The sequence below is a fragment of the Rousettus aegyptiacus genome, unplaced genomic scaffold (genome assembly GCF_014176215.1).
Source record: "Rousettus aegyptiacus isolate mRouAeg1 unplaced genomic scaffold, mRouAeg1.p scaffold_m13_p_6, whole genome shotgun sequence".
Lineage (NCBI taxonomy): Eukaryota > Metazoa > Chordata > Mammalia > Chiroptera > Pteropodidae > Rousettus > Rousettus aegyptiacus.
Window position 1 is genome coordinate 52,593,389 of NW_023416309.1, and position 16,948 is coordinate 52,610,336.

Genomic DNA, 16,948 nt, shown 5'->3' on the forward strand with positions numbered 1-16,948 from the left:
GGGGGGCAGTAGTTTGTTTGTTTAAGTATAGACCATGGAAAGGAAAACAAAAGCTTCTAGAAAGGAATTAGGAGACTATTCATGACTTTGGGGTAGGCAAAGATTTCGTCAACAGGACACAAAGGGTAAGCGAGCTGCTCCGGGCTTGAGGACAAGCGAAGGTGATGGACGATCCGCGGCGATGGACAGCAGGGGGCGCCCTGCAGACAGCGCGTCCAGGCCCTCGGCCGGCAGCTCTGGCGGAGTAAACCAGGCCGTTTGTTTCCAGGGCTGTCCCCATCCCCGCTTGTCTCTGGCAGGGGGTGACAAAGGATCGGAACTCCCTGGAGAGGTCAGCACTCTGGGGAAAGGCCGCGGGGCCACGGCGCCCCCTACGACACTCCAGGGTTCTCAGGATGCCTTCGTCCACCCCCTCACTTCGTCCTCTCGCCCGCCTGCTGGGGAGCCGTGTTCCCCCATCATGGATGATGCGACTGAGGTTTGGCAGAAGTAAAACCACGTCCCTGAGGCCTCTCGGCAAGGGACCGGCCAAACCCAGCTCCTAAGGCTGGTACCAGGAGGCCCCTCTTGGCCCCTCCTGCCCGCCGGTCACTGCACCGTCACCTTCTCCAGGGCAAACTGTTCGATCCCAGCTGCCAAGACACTCTTTGGGAGCATTATTACATTGTTTACAGAAGCGGCGGCAAATCTATGGACCTGGGCGCAGCGCAGTGGGCCGGGACATGCCGCCCCAAATTATGCCACTTTGGGAACTCTTGGCATGAAACTTTGAGCTGAATGCAGTCGTGCAGCAAACACAGAGCTGTCCCCCATCTGCCTAAAAGCAGGACATAAATTTCCCTTTGTAAAGGTGTCCCCGTTCTCCATACCAGGAGGATGACCCTTATCACAGGTGACAGTCAACACTGAGATGGTTCTGCACACACCACCCTGCCGAAAATAACCCTCCTCTTCTACCGGCTCCCCCCACGTATCGGCCTCCCACAGTCCGTCACCCCTAGAAGCCCAAATGGTTCTAAATGGACTTAGATGAGGTCAGTTTCTTTGGGTCTTCACTTTTCTGTGAAGGCCTCCACGCACAGAAAACAACAACAACTTAAAATATTAATATCAAAACAACACGTGTATGCCTTCTCTCCTGTCATTTTTCAGTTTAATCTGTCATTAGTTAATTTTGGGCCTCTGATGCAGAACCTGAGAGTAAGCTTTTCTCCCTCTCCTACAGCAATGACGTACTCTAGAAAAGACATCAACAGAGCATACAGCACACCTGGCTGGGGGCCCCAGGTACTGACTGAAGAGGTGACACCTGGCTGACCAGAGTGAGGGAGGACAGAGGCTCAGCCAACATCACTGTGTAACTTTGGGGACATGTGACCAAGAAAGCCTCCTCAGGGACTTTAGGAGCCTCTTGTCTCCCCTGCAGCCGAAGCTCCTGCCTCTTTGCAGGACTATACCAAGGTCCCCAGTGAGTTCCTGAGTGGGGTGGGGGGAAGGCCAGGCCAGAGTGTGGATCTGGAGCTGCTACCCTCATCCCACAAAATATACAGCCCCGCCCCCTGGGGATGTCCCGCGTAGCGCAAGGGAAGGCACAGACTCCAGACAATGGGCAGCAGTCCGCAGCCTTGGAGGAGACAAGGGCCAGGCTCAGACACGAGGCCTCCGCACAGGGTGAGCTGAGGAAACAGCAGGGATTCCGGCATCCTCACCCCAGGGGGTTTTCAGACTCGGGTCAGTGAGGCACCGCTGTAGGCCGGGCCACCTGGCCCCCAGGATTGTCCTGGATGAACTCAGGCTCAGAGATTGGGGCCCCTCACAAATCTATCCACGAACAGAAACACCCGCGGGGCGTACTGCCCTGAACTCAGGCCGACTGGAGTTCAAATCCCAACGATCACCAGCTGAGACCTTGGGCGTGTCGCTTCCCTACTCTGAGCCTCCTAAAATCCCCTAAAATAAAAGGATGATCATCCAACCATCGATGAGACTAAATGGGATGATGCGCGCAGCGGTCAGCCGGGGCGGACGGCAGCAATGGGTCTGCTTCTCAGATCCACAACTGGACTTAATTTTTGTCAAACGTAATTCCCATTGCGAGCCCCTTTTCTACCTGATGCTAGAAACTTAATCGACTGAGGGGTCCCCACCCCCTCATTTCTCCTGGTGGGCTTCTAACTTCTGCATGGTGTTGAGGCCTGGGAGGGAGTGGGCAGAGGTGGGCCGCCAGCTGCCCTCTGTCCAGCCGACAGCTCCTGAGGGGTCCTCATTCTGCCTGGTCACCGAATCACACAGGTCTCCGCTACCTCCTTTGAGGTCCCCTCACACCGAGGCTCTTCACCTCAGTGCCCACCTTGCGCCAGGGTCTCACCTTGTCACTGACAGTGACTTTTGGGGCCAGATCATTCTTTGTTGTGGGGAGCAGTTCTGTTCACAGAGGGGTGTTTAGCAGCATTCCTGGCCCCTACCCACGAGTCACAAGGAGCATCTCCAATAGTCGTGACAATTAAAAATGTCCCCCAACATGGCCAAATGTCCCCTGTGGGATAATACTGCCCCCAACTTAGAATCACAATATTGGAGCACTTGGGACTTCCTGCCCCTTGTCACCTTCCCAGGGGTCCTGCTGCGGTCTCTCAGCACATGGGCCCTGACCCCACCCACCAGCTCTCCTGCTCAGACCAGCCCCGGGGTCTCACCCTGCTCCCTGAGCAGCCCCGAGACTCCGGTGCCCTGTGAGGACCTGGACACCAGGGCCAGGATGAAGGTGGCTGACAAATGATAGCTGGCGTCCCCAAAAGGGACATCTAAATAATGCAGCCACATGCGCCCAGGGGGAACAGGTGGCGGAGAAGGGGGCGGAGGTGGAGAAGGGACCCCGCCGGTGGGAGACGGGCTCCCCCATCCACCTCCCAGGACAGCTTTGCAGCCCAGCCGCCCCGGCAGAACTGCCCCTCCCCGCAGACCCCACGGGGCGACCTCAGCTGCCTGCGGCCTGTCCCTGCGGGGCACGCACGTTGCCCGTGCCCGGGGTTCAGGCCAGCCTCCCTCCACTGCCTGTTTCCATGGTAGTGGTCGCCGACGACATCACTGACATTCCTTTGAGTCCTTTCCTCACTGGGTCCTGGAGGGGACACGCTCACCGGAAGCCGGCCCAGCCGCTGCCCCACCATGTAAGGGTTCATCACTTGTCGTCATCGACAGGGACACCAGGTACCATGGCGTACCTGGGGGGCGGGGGCGAGACCCTTCGTACTCGTGACCCCGCGGTGACAGGGGCTGCCTGGCCTCCCTCAAAGATCTCTCCAGAGGTTATTCTCTCTGGACCAAGAATGACGGTGGCGTCACATTGAATTCCCTGAATTCAATAGGAAAGAGGAAATCCTAGGAAGTGGAGGCCAAGCGATGGTAGTCAGTCCCCAGAGACGAGTTCGGCATGGTTTCTGCGAGGAGCGACAGGCCCCTTTGGTGCTGGCTGAAGATCGCGGTGTCCCTACAACTGAAAGGGATGGGAACGTGCTAGCGACTGGACTTGAACAAACAGGAACGCACTAGGTCAGGCGAGCAGATGTCGACGTGTGCGAGGGCAGCAGAGTCCAAGGCCCTCGACCCTTCCCGGACAAGCCAGTCCAGAGGCCCAAAGCCCATACGCAGTGCTGTCTACCACACCACCCAGAACTTAGTGCTCAGAACATCATTCGTTCTGCTCACAAAGCTGCCTTTGGGGCGGAGCTCAAGGGGCCATAGCTCATCTCTGTTCCACTTGGCGTCAGTTCGGCAACTCAAAGGCTGGTGCCTGGAACCATCCGAAGGCTCGTCCAGGTGTCTGCGGTTAAAGGCCTCAAACAGCCGGTGCTGGAGCAGCTGGGGCCCCTCGATCGCCTCTCTCCATCTCTATGTGGCCTCTCTCCAGGGGAACCAGACTTATTACACGTTGGCTCAGAACTCCCAAGGCACATGGTGGAGGGAGAGAGGGAGACAGAGGGAGGGGGAGAGAGAGAGAGAGACAGAGAGAGAGAGAGAGAAGGGAGGGAGGGAGGGAGAGAGGGAGGGGGGGAGGGAGGGAGGGGGAGAGAGCTCGTGCACCAGATGGAAACTAGATCGCTTTTTATAGCCTGGCCTCAGATGCCAAGCAGCATCACTACCATTGTATTAGTCAGGGTTCTCCAAACAAACAGAACCAATGGGCTATAGATAGATAGATGTAAGAGAAGATGTATTATAGGAATTGTCTCACACAGTTATGGAGGCCAAGAAGTCCCACAATCTGCTTTCTGCAAGCAGGGGACCCAGGCAAGCCGGTGGTGTCATTAAGGCCTGAAAATGGGGGTGGGCAGAGGAGCTGATGGTCTAAGACCTGATACGAGTCCACAAGCCCAGGAACCAGGCGCGTGGATGTCTGGGAGCAGAAAATGATGGACGTGTCAGCTCGAGCAGAGAGTGAATTAGCCCTTCCTCTGCCTTGCTGTCCGGCTCAGGCCCTCAGTGGATTGGACGATGCCCACCCACAAAGGAGGGCCACCTGCTTTAGTCCACCAATTCAAATGCTGATCTCTTCCCGAGACCCGCTCACAGACACACCCAGAAACAACGTGTTACCAGCTCTCCGGGCATCCCTGAGCCCAGCCACACTGGCACATAACAGCAACCATCAGCGCACTGTCTTAGAACTAAGCCCACATTCAAGGGGGGAGATCACAGACCCTGCCGCCCAGGGGAGGATGCTCAGCATCGTACCATGAGGATGCACGAGATGGACTACATTCAGTATGGCCACAGTCAGAACCCAATCTGCCCCGTGAGAAGGAACTCTGCGACCCCAGCATCGCCTTCCAGCAGGTTACCAGGTTCCTGTGCATTGAGAGGAACTAGGCTTTTCAGGGATTATCAGACACGGGCTCTGTCTCCTGGTCTGTGGGGCCCCTCCTCCGCCTTCTCAAACCTACACCAAAGTGGCCACGGCATGCTGATGAATGGAGGTTATGCATGAGCTCAGCCGTGTGGGCTTTCTGTCCTCAAGGCTGATCTGGCCACAGGCATGTCACCATTCCCCAAGGCGACCAGCCAGTGATCCAGTGGCAAGTAAACTACATTGGGTCACTTCCATTATGGGAGGAGCAGCGCTTCTCATTGGAATAAACTCTCTAAACATGGACTTGCTCTAAACGTGGACTTGCTCCTCCACCGTCCAGGCTTCTGCTGAGGTGGTCGTGCACGGACTTAGCGAATACTTGTCACAATCATGGTGTTTACTTAAGAGCCAGGGTGAGGACGAGAGGGTGACTTCCACGTCAAAACAAAATACGGGGAACTTATAAAATTAACATTTTACCTTCGACGACTTCAGACTTATCAAGAGTCTTTTCTGGCAAGTTGAGACCAGCAGATGTGATGTTTCTGAGAAGAATTATTTAAAAGAATCCTGCCCCACCGCACCACAATCGAATTTACTGTGAAAGATTAGCCGAAGGAAAAATAAAACGCTTTCTAATTTATTGTAGGAAAACATTTCTTCAGCTGTCTGCCAAGCTTTCTACCAGTTGCAGACCTGGAAGCATGTTGATCATCTGATTCCATTTTTTTTTTTTTTTAAATCCATAACTTTTATTCTCGAAGCCACACTGAAAACAGTGCCTGTTTCCCAGGGTTGCGTCTCAGTAAATTAATCTGAACTTTTCACCAGGAGCTGAAGCTGTATATGGTCAAGACTCCTGGCAGGAAGTCAGGTTTCCGTTCATTCCAACGGACCACTGTCCCCGGCCATGGGGACCTGCCTCTGACCTCCCAGCCAGCTCCTGGTTGCCCTCTAAAGGAGCCGAGACCCACTCTCATGTCAGCTCAGTCCCTGGCAGATGCCCGAGCTGTGGCTTTGGGCTTTCTCGTTCCTCCGGAAACAGTTCTGCGCTCTCAGCCCGCGGCAGGTCAGAACCAGATCATGGACGCGCGGCCCAAGCCCAGCCTCATTCCTGAAGCAGGAATGTTGGCCGGTGGGGCTAGCTCTGTTTATTTTCTTTAAAAAAAGAAAAAAAAAAATCTTGCGAGGTAAGTTCAGACCCAGCTTGTCCCTAAGTAGAAGTGGTGGTGGCTGCAGAAAGGGTCTTGAGGCAGCCATACGCGCCCACCCCTCCCCTGGGCTCCCCATCGCCCTTCACTTATCTGAATGACCTGTGGTCTCCGAGCTTGGGGTCGAAAGAGGAGCAGGGAGGTCCTGCTGAGGGGCACAGTAGCAAGGGGCGACGACGTAGCACAGAAGTAAAAATGAGTGACAAACTCCCAAAACGTACTTGGTGGGGAACGTTTGGGGATGGGGGTCGGGGAAAGCCGTACTGGTCAGGTCTCCTTCAGGTGCAAGGGACAGAACCCCAGACCAAATCAGCTCAAACAAAAGGGAGATCTGCTGGCTCACCTAACTGGGAAGTCCAGCGGGTACCTGCTTCGGGCGCAGCTGGATGCAGAGGCTGCGCAGTGGTGTGTCATTTAGGCTCTGACTGCATCTGGTTTTCTTCTGCACGGAGCTGCTCTTCCGAGGCAGGCAAGGTGGCCACCGGCAGCTGCAAACTCGCAGCATCCCAGGTGAGCGGTGACGGTGAAAAGGGCAGTTCTCTTTTGCAACATTCTCACATCAATTTCAGAGAAGTCTGACTGGTCCTGTTTACATAACCATCCCTGAACTAACCTCTGTGGCCATGGGAGTTGGATCCTCTGATTGGTCCACCTGTGTCATATGCCCACCCCTGTGGCAGGGGCAGAGCTGTGACTGACAGCCCTGCCAGGATCACGTGGCACGAGGAAGTTCTCCAGAAGAACTTGAAGTGAGGGAAAGCACTCTGGGCGGATCAAACGCACGTGCCCGGTCCACTGCAGAAGGCGTCTCTGAGGAGGTGTACCCGACGGGCAGTGACGGCTGGGAAGGACTAAGGAGAGCGAGGAGAGCAGAGGGAAAAGGTGGGGGACAGGAGTGACCCCAGAGAATGGCCGAGGAGACCTCTATACACTATTTGTGTTCCCCCAAAAGTCACATGTTGAAACCTAACCCCCAATGTGACAGTTTTTGGAGGTAGGACTTTGGGGAGGTGATTAGGTCCTGAGCGTAGAGTCCCCATGAATGGGATCAGTGCCCTTATAAAAGAGGCCATGTGAAGACGCAGAAAGGAGGCAGAAGTCTACAAACCAGGAAGCGGTCCCCAACACAACATGAATCGGCCGGTGCTTTGACCTTGGACTTCAAGCCTCCAGAACCTCGAGAAATAAACTTCTGTCGTTTAGAAGCCGCCCAGTGTGTTGTGCCCAGCCACAGCAGCCGGGCTAAGCCAGAGAGGAAAGCAGGGGAGGCCCCACAGACATGCACTCACCTGCCTCGCCCTCCTCCAACGCTCGCCTCTCCAGGACCATCCAGTGTTTGAACCTGGGGGTGGGGGCGAGGCGTCCAGTGGTGAGAGCTGAAAAAACATACAGGACCCAGACTTCCGCTTGGGCTGTTATGAAAATGGAGTCTGGCACCACAAAATCCCAGCTGGAGGCATGCTCAGTGTGCACCTCAGAGAACCCAGCGGGAGGGGAGAGGCAGAGCGGGCAGGTGTGGCTACCAAGAGCTTTCTGGCAGACGGTCCTGGTCCCTGTGGTGAGCTGGCTGCAGTCTCTGGGGACAAGAGAGGACAGTCGCTGTTAGGCTTTAATAGCAGAGGAAGCAGCATGGATGAGCCAGAAGCATAGAGCTTGGAATCTAACATCCTGGGCCTCAATTTTTTGTAGTTTTAAAAAGTGAGTATATAACCATGTAAAGAGTCACCCATAAATCCAGCATCTGGAGATGACCGCTGTTAGCAATGTTATATAAATCCTTCTGCCCTCATACAGTAAAGCTAGAGAGGTGACCAGGTGCAAGTTGGGCCATGTGTCCAAATGGTAAATAGCCCAACCTAAGGTGGCCCCGTTCCAAGAATACCCACGTCAGCTTTTTTACGGTTTGCCGGTCTCCTCGTCAGGGTCAGGTGCTGAGTTGCTGCTTCTCACCGCTTTCGGCAGGGCTTTCTCACTCATCACCACCTCCTACACCACCACCTCACGGCTCGAAATTCCACAAGGAAGCCTGTTACAAATGCATGTAAAGCAAGGGTTCGTAGGTCTCTACAGAGGAGAGGAACGGACTCTTCCGCACAGTAAAAAATGCTTCGGTAGAACTCTCTGAGACCGTTACCCAAGGCCTTTCACTCACGTCCCATTTCTCAGCCTCATCCCGATAGCTGAGGTTTTAGGGGTCAGACCCCCAGAAACCATTACTATGCTCCTCTGCCGTGACTTCCAACATGGAGAGTGCTTCGAGATGCTTTGTTGTTTAGAAGCATGTAAAAATATCATAACATATAATATTATAAATAATATAAAACATCACTGAAATGATTGCCATCCTTTTAGTATTTTTCTAGAAAACAGATTTCAGCTGAGTTGAATTAAAGTCTCTGACGCTCTGGGTTTCTTGTTCCGGCCTGTAAAGACCACTCTGAAGATGGTTAAGGAGTGGCCTCTTTAAGACAGCCTGCATTTCCTCATCACGTGATTTCTCAGCTCCTTCTCCTCCCTGCTCATTCCTCAGTGTCTTGATTCTGTAGTCACTGAGCTTCCCACCCCCAGTGGTCATGCGCCAGGAACCAGGAAGGCACCAAGGGTCTTTGCCGCCAGAAGTCTCCGTCTGGCGAGGCGAACAGTCAGGTAGCAGTGGTCAGCCCTACTTTGTGACCAGGATGTAGCAGGTATAAATTCCCTGGGCACTCAGAGAAGGTAGTGACCAGATCTTTCTGGGTCGGAAAGGGGGAAGCTTACCAAAGAGGGGACATTTGAGCTGAGTCTTGGATGGCGAAAAGGAGGAAGGGTATTCCTAGAGAGGAAACCGCTTGTGCAAAGGCACGGTGGTGGGAACACTCACAGCTTGTTTGGAGCCGAGGGAGGGCTGGGGCAGAGGCTGAGGCCAGAGTGTTAAATGTCCTGTCAGCATCTAACCACCATCAGAGAGACAGTTCCAAGCAGGACCAGAAGGACCCAGGAATCCCCTCAGGCCCCGTACCTGTTGGCTGGAGCTGACCCCAGGAGACCCCCCAGTGCTGCCTGAAGAATCAGGAACTCAAGGTTCCGCAGGGGCTTCTGAGCCAGGGCTGCCCTAGGCCCAGGCACATCTTCAAGAGCTGTGACTGTCAGCGAAAGGCAGCACGTGTAAACAAGCCTCTGGCCCCAAGTGTGCATTTCCAAAGAGTGGCTGATCCCCTGGCCAAAAAGGCTGAAAATAATCTCGGGGAGATTTCCAAACCAGACTCTGACGCATTCAAACCAAAAAGACTCAGAGATTTGCACAGTTGATGGAAACTAAAATATCAACAGGCTCCTCCAGCTTGGGGACCACTTTGCCCAGTGATTCAGCAAAAGATATTTGTTTGCTGAGCACCTGCCAGACACCGGAGGAGAGCAGAGGGTTTGACACCATCCCTGAAATAAACCATGGTTCATCTTTATAGCAGCTGAAAAGAAGGAGATGGCTTTATATATACTGACCTGGAAAGCTCCTAAGATGTATTAGATGAAAAAAGAAAATTGCAGAATAGTACACAGCATCTCAGATGTACCGAATTAGAAAGAATGTGCGCGTGCCCATATAAATGGCGTGCCCAAAGAACTGGCACGTCTTGCGAAAGCCCACGCAGTCATATCATTAACCCCATTTTTCAGATAAAATTATAAGGTTCGGTGAGGTATTTAGGTAACTTAACCATATGGCTACTAAGCTGTGAAACTGGGGTATAATAGTAACGACCACTACGATTTAGACAGTAGACCCTGGAAGTCCGTTCATCATCGATGCACAGACGATCTGGTTCCGGGCCTTGCAGTTTCGCGTTTTTCTGCTTCCGGACGCGAGACCTCTGCCACAAGCATGCTCTGCCAGAGCCTGGGTCAGGCCAAGAGGCATCCAAGCTTGATCCCCACTCTTTGTATTTATTGGACATGGAGGTTCAGGGGCAGCGTTGTATGTATGAATAATGTGCCTGGCATTATTCAATCCAGATGTCTCTTGGGACAGAAACAAACAACCCAGAACCCTGGAACAAACCAGATCCCAATGATCGATACAAGTTCTACTCAGTGAATGTTGATCACAGCAAACTGAAGAAAGAAGGTCCTGACTTCTCGATGACATGTTTTTCACTACAAAGCTGCTTAGAATGAAGGGCTTCCAGAAGCCGCCCGCACAGTTTTCCACTTAGCCAGGAAGTATTTCCCCTCTAAATGCACAGAATCATGTTGGTGTATCACGTTGGGCTTTACACTGATTGATACATATCTGAAACTTGATATGTCTCACTATTTAATGATGAAAATCTGCTCTGAACTTTATAATTAGGCTATAGGAAATAAATACTAGAATTTAAAGGAAAAAATATTTATATAGCAAAGGTTTTACAAGAACTGGAATTATACACCCTAAACTCATTCATTCATTCAATAAACATAAACTGAATATCTACACTGTGCCTGGCATCATTCCAACCTTTGGAGGTAAATGATGAAAAATACAAATGAAGTCCCCGTCCTCAGGGCACTTATATTCAGGGGTCACCTCTGGAAAAGAAACGAAAGAGGATGGGGGTTGGGAAGATGAAGGAAAATATTCGCCTTGTCTCTATTGTTAGAATTTTTCATCATAGGAATTAACTATTTGAACAATCCACTTTTGCATATTTAAAATTTATTTGTAATATTTTCATTGAAATGGTACCTAGGGCTTTGTGGGTATTTCATTTCTAAGCCCATTGCTCAACTGCTAAGAGTTTTCTTCTAATAACTTTTGTTTTAATTGCCATTACAGTAATGTGCATTCAGGATATTAAAATACAGATAGATACCACTCAGGGGGACCTTGCTGTACACCAGCCACTATACTAAACCTTTTACACACACGATTTTACCTGATCCTCATAACTAACTACACTATGAGGTAAGAACTATACCCATTTTATAGATCAGTTTTCAGAGCCAAACTTTCCCCACAAGAAACATGTGACAAAGTCTGAAGACATTTTGGTTATCGCGTTGTGGGAAAGGGGGTGATTGCTACTGTCACCTAATGGATAGAGGCCCGGGATGCTGCTGAACATCCTGCAACGCACGGGACGGTCCCTAGAACAAAGAATTCTCTTTCTTTATGTCAGTACATATCAATAGTGCCGAGGTTAGGAAACTCTGTCAAAGGTGAAGAAACTCAAGTTCAAGAGACTCACCTGCCAAAGGTCACACAGCTCGTGTGCTGTTGGCAGAACAGTGGCCACGCAGACCTGTGAATATGTCACGTTACGTGGCAAAGGGAAACTAAAGTTGGAGATGAATTAAAGTTGCTGATCAGCTGATCTTAAAACACAGAGATTATCCTGGATTATGGGCAGAATATAACCACAAGGGTCCTTAAAAGTGGAAGAGGGAGGCAGAAAGAAGAACAAAGAGATGCCCCAAAGAAGTTAAGGAGGACTTACCCGGCTTCAAAGGAGGGGGACCATGAGCCAAAGGAATGCAGGTGGCTTCTAGAAACTGGACAAGGCAAGAAAACAGATTCTCCCCTAGGGCCTCCAGAAAGGAAGACAGTCCTGCAGACACCCGATTTTAGCCCCGTGAGACCCATTTCAGACCCCCAGAACAGTAAAAAAATAATAATAAGCGTGTATCATTTTAAGCCACTCTATCGGTGGTAATTTGTTACAGCAGCCACAGAAAACTGACAAGTCCCCACCGGAGCACAATCACCTGTCGGCTTGTCTGACTGCCCACGTAGAGTCTGGGCTCCCGGAGCTCAGGAGAATGTCAGTCTCAATCACCACGTAGTCCCAACCTTTGAGGGTGAACAAATAAACTTAAGAACTGGACAGAGCCAAGAGAACACTTAGGCCATCCGATTATTTTACTTGAGTGAACACGGAGGTCCAGAGAAGGGAAATGACTTGCTCAAGACTGCTCAATTTATGTCAGCCTAGGCCGCCACCCTGCCTTCCTTCTGGCCACTGAGCCACAGAATCCCCAGGATGGACATTACTGCCAACTCACCATCGTGCACAGGTACCACGAAGGGTACAAGAAATCCCTAGGGAACTCGAAACACCTGGAAAAATGTAAGTATAAGATAAGCCCAGAAGATACCTAAGATGACTTAAGCAATCTTAAAAATGTTCACTCCCACAGGGCAGCTGCTACACCTGTAACTAGTCGGGCAGAACAGCACCTAGCACCTGCCTGCTCCACTCAATTTAGGGAGACATATTCGCCTGAAGCTTTAGAAAAGCCCATGGGGACCCAGCTAATGGCACACTAGAGGTCTGCTGTCACACCTCTGGCCAGAGCCGACGCTTCAGGCACACTGGGAAAAGGCACTTAATCCATGGGACATCTTTTCCCATACGTCATAAAATTGTCACACTAATTCCATTAGGAAAAGACACTTTCCTCCAGATCAGCCAGAAAACTGTCACAGATTCACCCGAATATGTATTACCACCTCTATGGAGGAAAAGACTCCCCTTCAGATGGGAAGCCTCTGTGCAGTGTGCCGCCCGCAGAACTGGACACGCCAGGCCTGCCTGGCAATCTGGTCTCGTCCCCTTCGCTGACCTCTCCCCCCAACCCCCACCCCAGCTTCGGTTTATCATTTTATGTATAACTCCTCCACTAAGGGCCCCAGCTTTTACTCCTCTTCCCTTGCAGACAGCAGGGGTTGCAGATGAGCAAGGGAAGGCCGATTTACCAAAGCACCTGAGGAGGCGGGGAGGCAGGACACAGCGAATTCTAAAGGAACAAATGGCCTTGGGCCAGGAGATGGTCGAGAAAGTATGGTGGTGGCTCACAGCACAGGCCTTGGGAAATCCCACCCACCAACTACCTGGGAGGCGCTGGGTACACTTTGCCTCCCGAAACCTCACTTCCTTTTTGTGAAACGGGAGGATTTAAGAAATGGGTTCATGCTGAGTGTCTCGTAAGGGCTCTGAATCTGAGAGCTATCGTCACTGCTATTGCCATCAGCACCGCCAGCCCAGGACATCTGCCTTTCGAGCTGTAAGCTTCCAGGCACATGCAGCTTCAAACAAAATGGGGACAATCCAGACTTCTGGGGGAAGCGCAGGTGTGTTACAGAAAGGATTACTCACTGTACCGGAGTCCTCACTACTGGGTGGATAGAGCGCTGGACACGGAATTGGTTTTGTTTGGGGGGGAACGCGCCCCGGTTTTGCCACGGGCCACTCTCTGTACTCTCTCCTCCTGCCCCTGCCCCTTGGGCTCCTGCCAGCCTCGCCCAAGTGTCCCCCGAAGCCCCACAGCCAGAGGAAGACCAAGTACCTCGAGGAGGCCCAGCTTCGCAGTGAGAGGGACACAGGTTTCTCGGTGGGCACTGCAGCTCATGAGCTGTGCCGCCTGCCCCTCCCCTGTCACACGACGGCCATCACAGCACCTGCCTCACGCTGGGCTGTGTCGGCGGCTGGAAAACACCTGGCCTGACGGTGTGGAGTCACCCCTCTCAGCTGGGAGGCTTCGGCACCCCAGGCAGGCGGGTGAGGGGAGAGGGAAGAGACCCAGCACAGCCCCTGTTCTCGGGTCTCCGATCGCCTTCCTGCCCTTGCCCACCACGCACACAATTCTGACCCGGCTGTCACCTCCGTCTGGCCAGAATATCGTGTTCTGCCTTTTTAAGAGAACTACCAAGTGCCTTTTTTTTTTCATATTACTACATGTTTCCATGAGAATGCATTCAGCTGCAAGTAAAAGAATACCCAACTCACAGTGGCTGAAAAAACCAAGACGCCTAATTGTCGTGTATAACAAGTCACCAAGTCATCAACAACAAAAGTTATTCAGAAATAACTTTTCCAGTCAGCTGTCACCAGTGTGCCCGCTTTTTGTCCCTAAGACTTGCCCATAACCTGCTGGTGGCCAGAAGAGGCTCAGTTTATTATTTTTTTTTCAACAAGGAAGCAAACACCTTCTCAAAGTCCTCCTAACAGACCTCCCCTTATATTTCGGGGACCAGAACAGGGTCGCCAGCCCTCTCCTAACGCTATCTTGCCCGGGAGAAATAGGCGAAGGAAAGGACTCCTTTCACTAATCACAGGAAGGAGCTGGGGCCCAGAGGGGTTCAGTCCCCTCATCCAAGGCCACAAGTGACTCTGCGGGAGGGCGAGGAAGAAAACCGGGCCACCAGACCAGCAAGCTCCCACCGCGTCACCACGTGCCTTCTCGAGCAACTCGGGCCAACTCTAAGCCCCCAAAGGGCAGGAGGACCGTCCCCAGGACTCTGAGCTTAGCCAGAGGCATGACGTGGACAAGGTCAACAGTGTTACCGAACAGAGTCCCCAGTGTGCCCAGACACTTCTCGCCAGCCTCCAGGCCCCATGGCTGGGGAGCCAGAGCGCTTCCTGCCCCTCGAAAGAGCTTGGCAGGCCAGTCAGCGGGAACCCGGAGCCTGACAAATAGCATCTCTGTAGCTGCCTGGACACCTGCCAAGCTGCCTCATTCCCCAGGGCTGACCTCATGTTTCTGAAGAGCCTCAAGACGCCTGAGGTCTGTGTATTGCCTCTCCTAGTTCAGTTCTGCTGCCAGCAAAGGAAATGGCCCAGGCTGGGGGCCACGCGGAGAGGTGGGGACAAATGCCCAGCAGCCCTCCCCTCCACTCGCGCCTGCCTGCCAGAGTCTGGGGCATTCCAGAAGAAACTGAGCAGCACCCTCTCACCTCTGAGATGAGGCCCGTCCTGATCCGTCTCCCTGCCTCCATCAATCCCAGGGTGTCCCTTGAAGACACCTTCACACTCTGGCTATTTCTGTCTGTTTTGTTCCAGACTTCCGGAAAGGGCCCGAAAGGCACATAGAGTTCATCAGAGACACTATGAACATCTCCGAAGTCGGTTCCACCATCTCAAAGAGAGCTGGGGAGCTCTCGGCCAGCGTGAGGCCTATGCTTCGTCTCATTAACTCAGATCTGAACCAGGTACCCACTGCAGCCTGGCTGTGCTCACCCAGTCCACTGAGGCCAGAACGTGCCCCCAAACAGGAGTCTTGCACTTTTTGCTCCAACTTCCTGATATTCTTTCGGGGTCAAACACCTATTGGCATTCGACAGGGGACAAGGCCAAGAGCAGACAAGGTGAACAGCCTGGAGAAACAGCACACAGCCAGACCCCCCACCCCCAGACCCATGCGCTCCCTCCCACCTCTTCCCAGGACATCTCCTAGCAATCCTCGGCACCCACCCACCCAGCCCGCAGCTCCGAATTTGTTCTTTCTCACGTTCACTTAAAAGTTTCTATTCCCCTTGTAAAACCACACACTAACAGTCACGTAGGACAGGAGAGAGGCCTCACTTTTTTGCCATCCTCTCTCTGGCCGGACCAGGGAATCAGACACGGCAGCTGGCGATGTTAAACTTTCCTTGCAGAAGCGTTTCTCAGAACAGTGGCTCCCACTCCTCAGAGCCTGAAACGTCTGCATACCTTGAAAGTATGCAGGCTGCAGGGCTGCGCGAACAGAGTGGAATTTTCCATTTATAGAATAATAACCTTCATACCACTCTGGGGGCCTCGTTCTCGTGGTAAGAGCTCGGAGTTGTGTCAGCAAACCTGCCACGCTTCTGCAGGAGCCCCACGCCATTCGAGCTCTTTTATTTATTTTTGGTGGGAGAAGGGGAGGAAATAAAGGAATGACTTTTTCACTTGAGCGCCAACATAAATTTGAAAAAGGAACTGGATTGGCAAGTATAGAATATTGCTGCCTGGTTTCAGGACTTAAATCAACCATTAGGGAGTAGGAGGTGAGGAAGAGACTAGAAAAACATATCTTCAACCACTCGCATTGACAGGTGCCCAGAATCGGCATCGCGTTACGGCCTCAGTCCTTCCCTGCCCCTGAGGGCGGGGGCCTCAGCCAAAGGCATCTCACTTCTCTTCTTCCAGTGCCCCCTGAGTTCTACACTTGATTTCTGTGGGTGCAAACAGAGACTCTTACTCTGAAATACCTTTGGGGCCCACGGTATAGCAGGAAGGCTACCAAGCCAGACGTGATGGGGCCCAGGTCCTAGCATGGCTGGTAGATATTCACCATGTGACCTTAAAGAAGTCCTCCTCTGAGTCTCATTTTCTTCATCACATAAAGCGAGACTGGATCGACTGATCCTCGAGATCCCCTCCACTGCCGACACTCCGATTCACTCATTCACTCTGTCACCTGGCGCCAGCACTAGGTTCTGCTGCCGCTTCCTCCGGGAAGGACATGACCAACTCACATCGCACCCTCCTAATCAAAAATCTTGGGGTTTTTTCCAACCGCTTTTACAAAAACGATTGTATTCATTTCAAAGTATTAAACTGTGTCGCTGGATACACTGTCTTTCCGACAGTACATGCGCTCCAGATTCTGACAGTAGAGGGAGGGGAGCTTCGCACGCAGACACATACACACACTCCAGTCCTAGGGCCGGAAGGGTTTCTGACCCAGTCCCCATACCCACCTAAGTCATCAGTTAATGGCCACCCAGTCTCTGAACACCTGTTGGGAGCCCGCGGTGTGCTGTGTCGAAGTGCTGCGTCCCTCCACTAACTACAGCAAGAACCATAACCTCCGTGAACCTCAGAGGTTTGTGCAAGGATGGCATCCAGTTGAAATCTCTCCAAAGCACTGTGCAAACGGAAGTTACTTGACTGCCGGGCGGCTCTGACTTTAAAACATCATCCTCAGCTCACGCCCAGTCCTGCCTTCTCACAGCTTTTCTCGCTGATGCTGGTGAGAAGGCGGGAGGCAAGAAGGGGGTTCTGGCCTGGGGCATTAAAGACTGGGAGGTGGGTGCGTGAACCTTGGCTCATTTTCAATCGCCACGCCTACCCCTGTCCTTGGTGAGTCTCACCACCAGGCCAAGGGAGCCCCAGGCCTGGTCACCTGT

The 16,948-nt window shown here is 52.5% G+C and overlaps 1 long non-coding RNA gene and 1 pseudogene across 1 annotated transcript in view; one reads left to right on the forward strand and one right to left on the reverse strand.

The window, feature by feature from the left end:
* LOC107509753 overlaps positions 1-7,724 on the reverse strand; it is a 54,735-nt gene extending 47,011 nt beyond the window's left edge. The window contains exon 1 of the long non-coding RNA XR_004951487.1: positions 6,404-7,724. This is a non-coding gene — a long non-coding RNA (uncharacterized LOC107509753). The remainder of the gene's footprint in view (positions 1-6,403) is intronic.
* A 2,195-nt stretch (positions 7,725-9,919) lies between these two features.
* On the forward strand, positions 9,920-13,521 carry LOC118603914 (annotated as a pseudogene).
* The last annotated feature ends 3,427 nt before the right edge of the window (positions 13,522-16,948 follow it).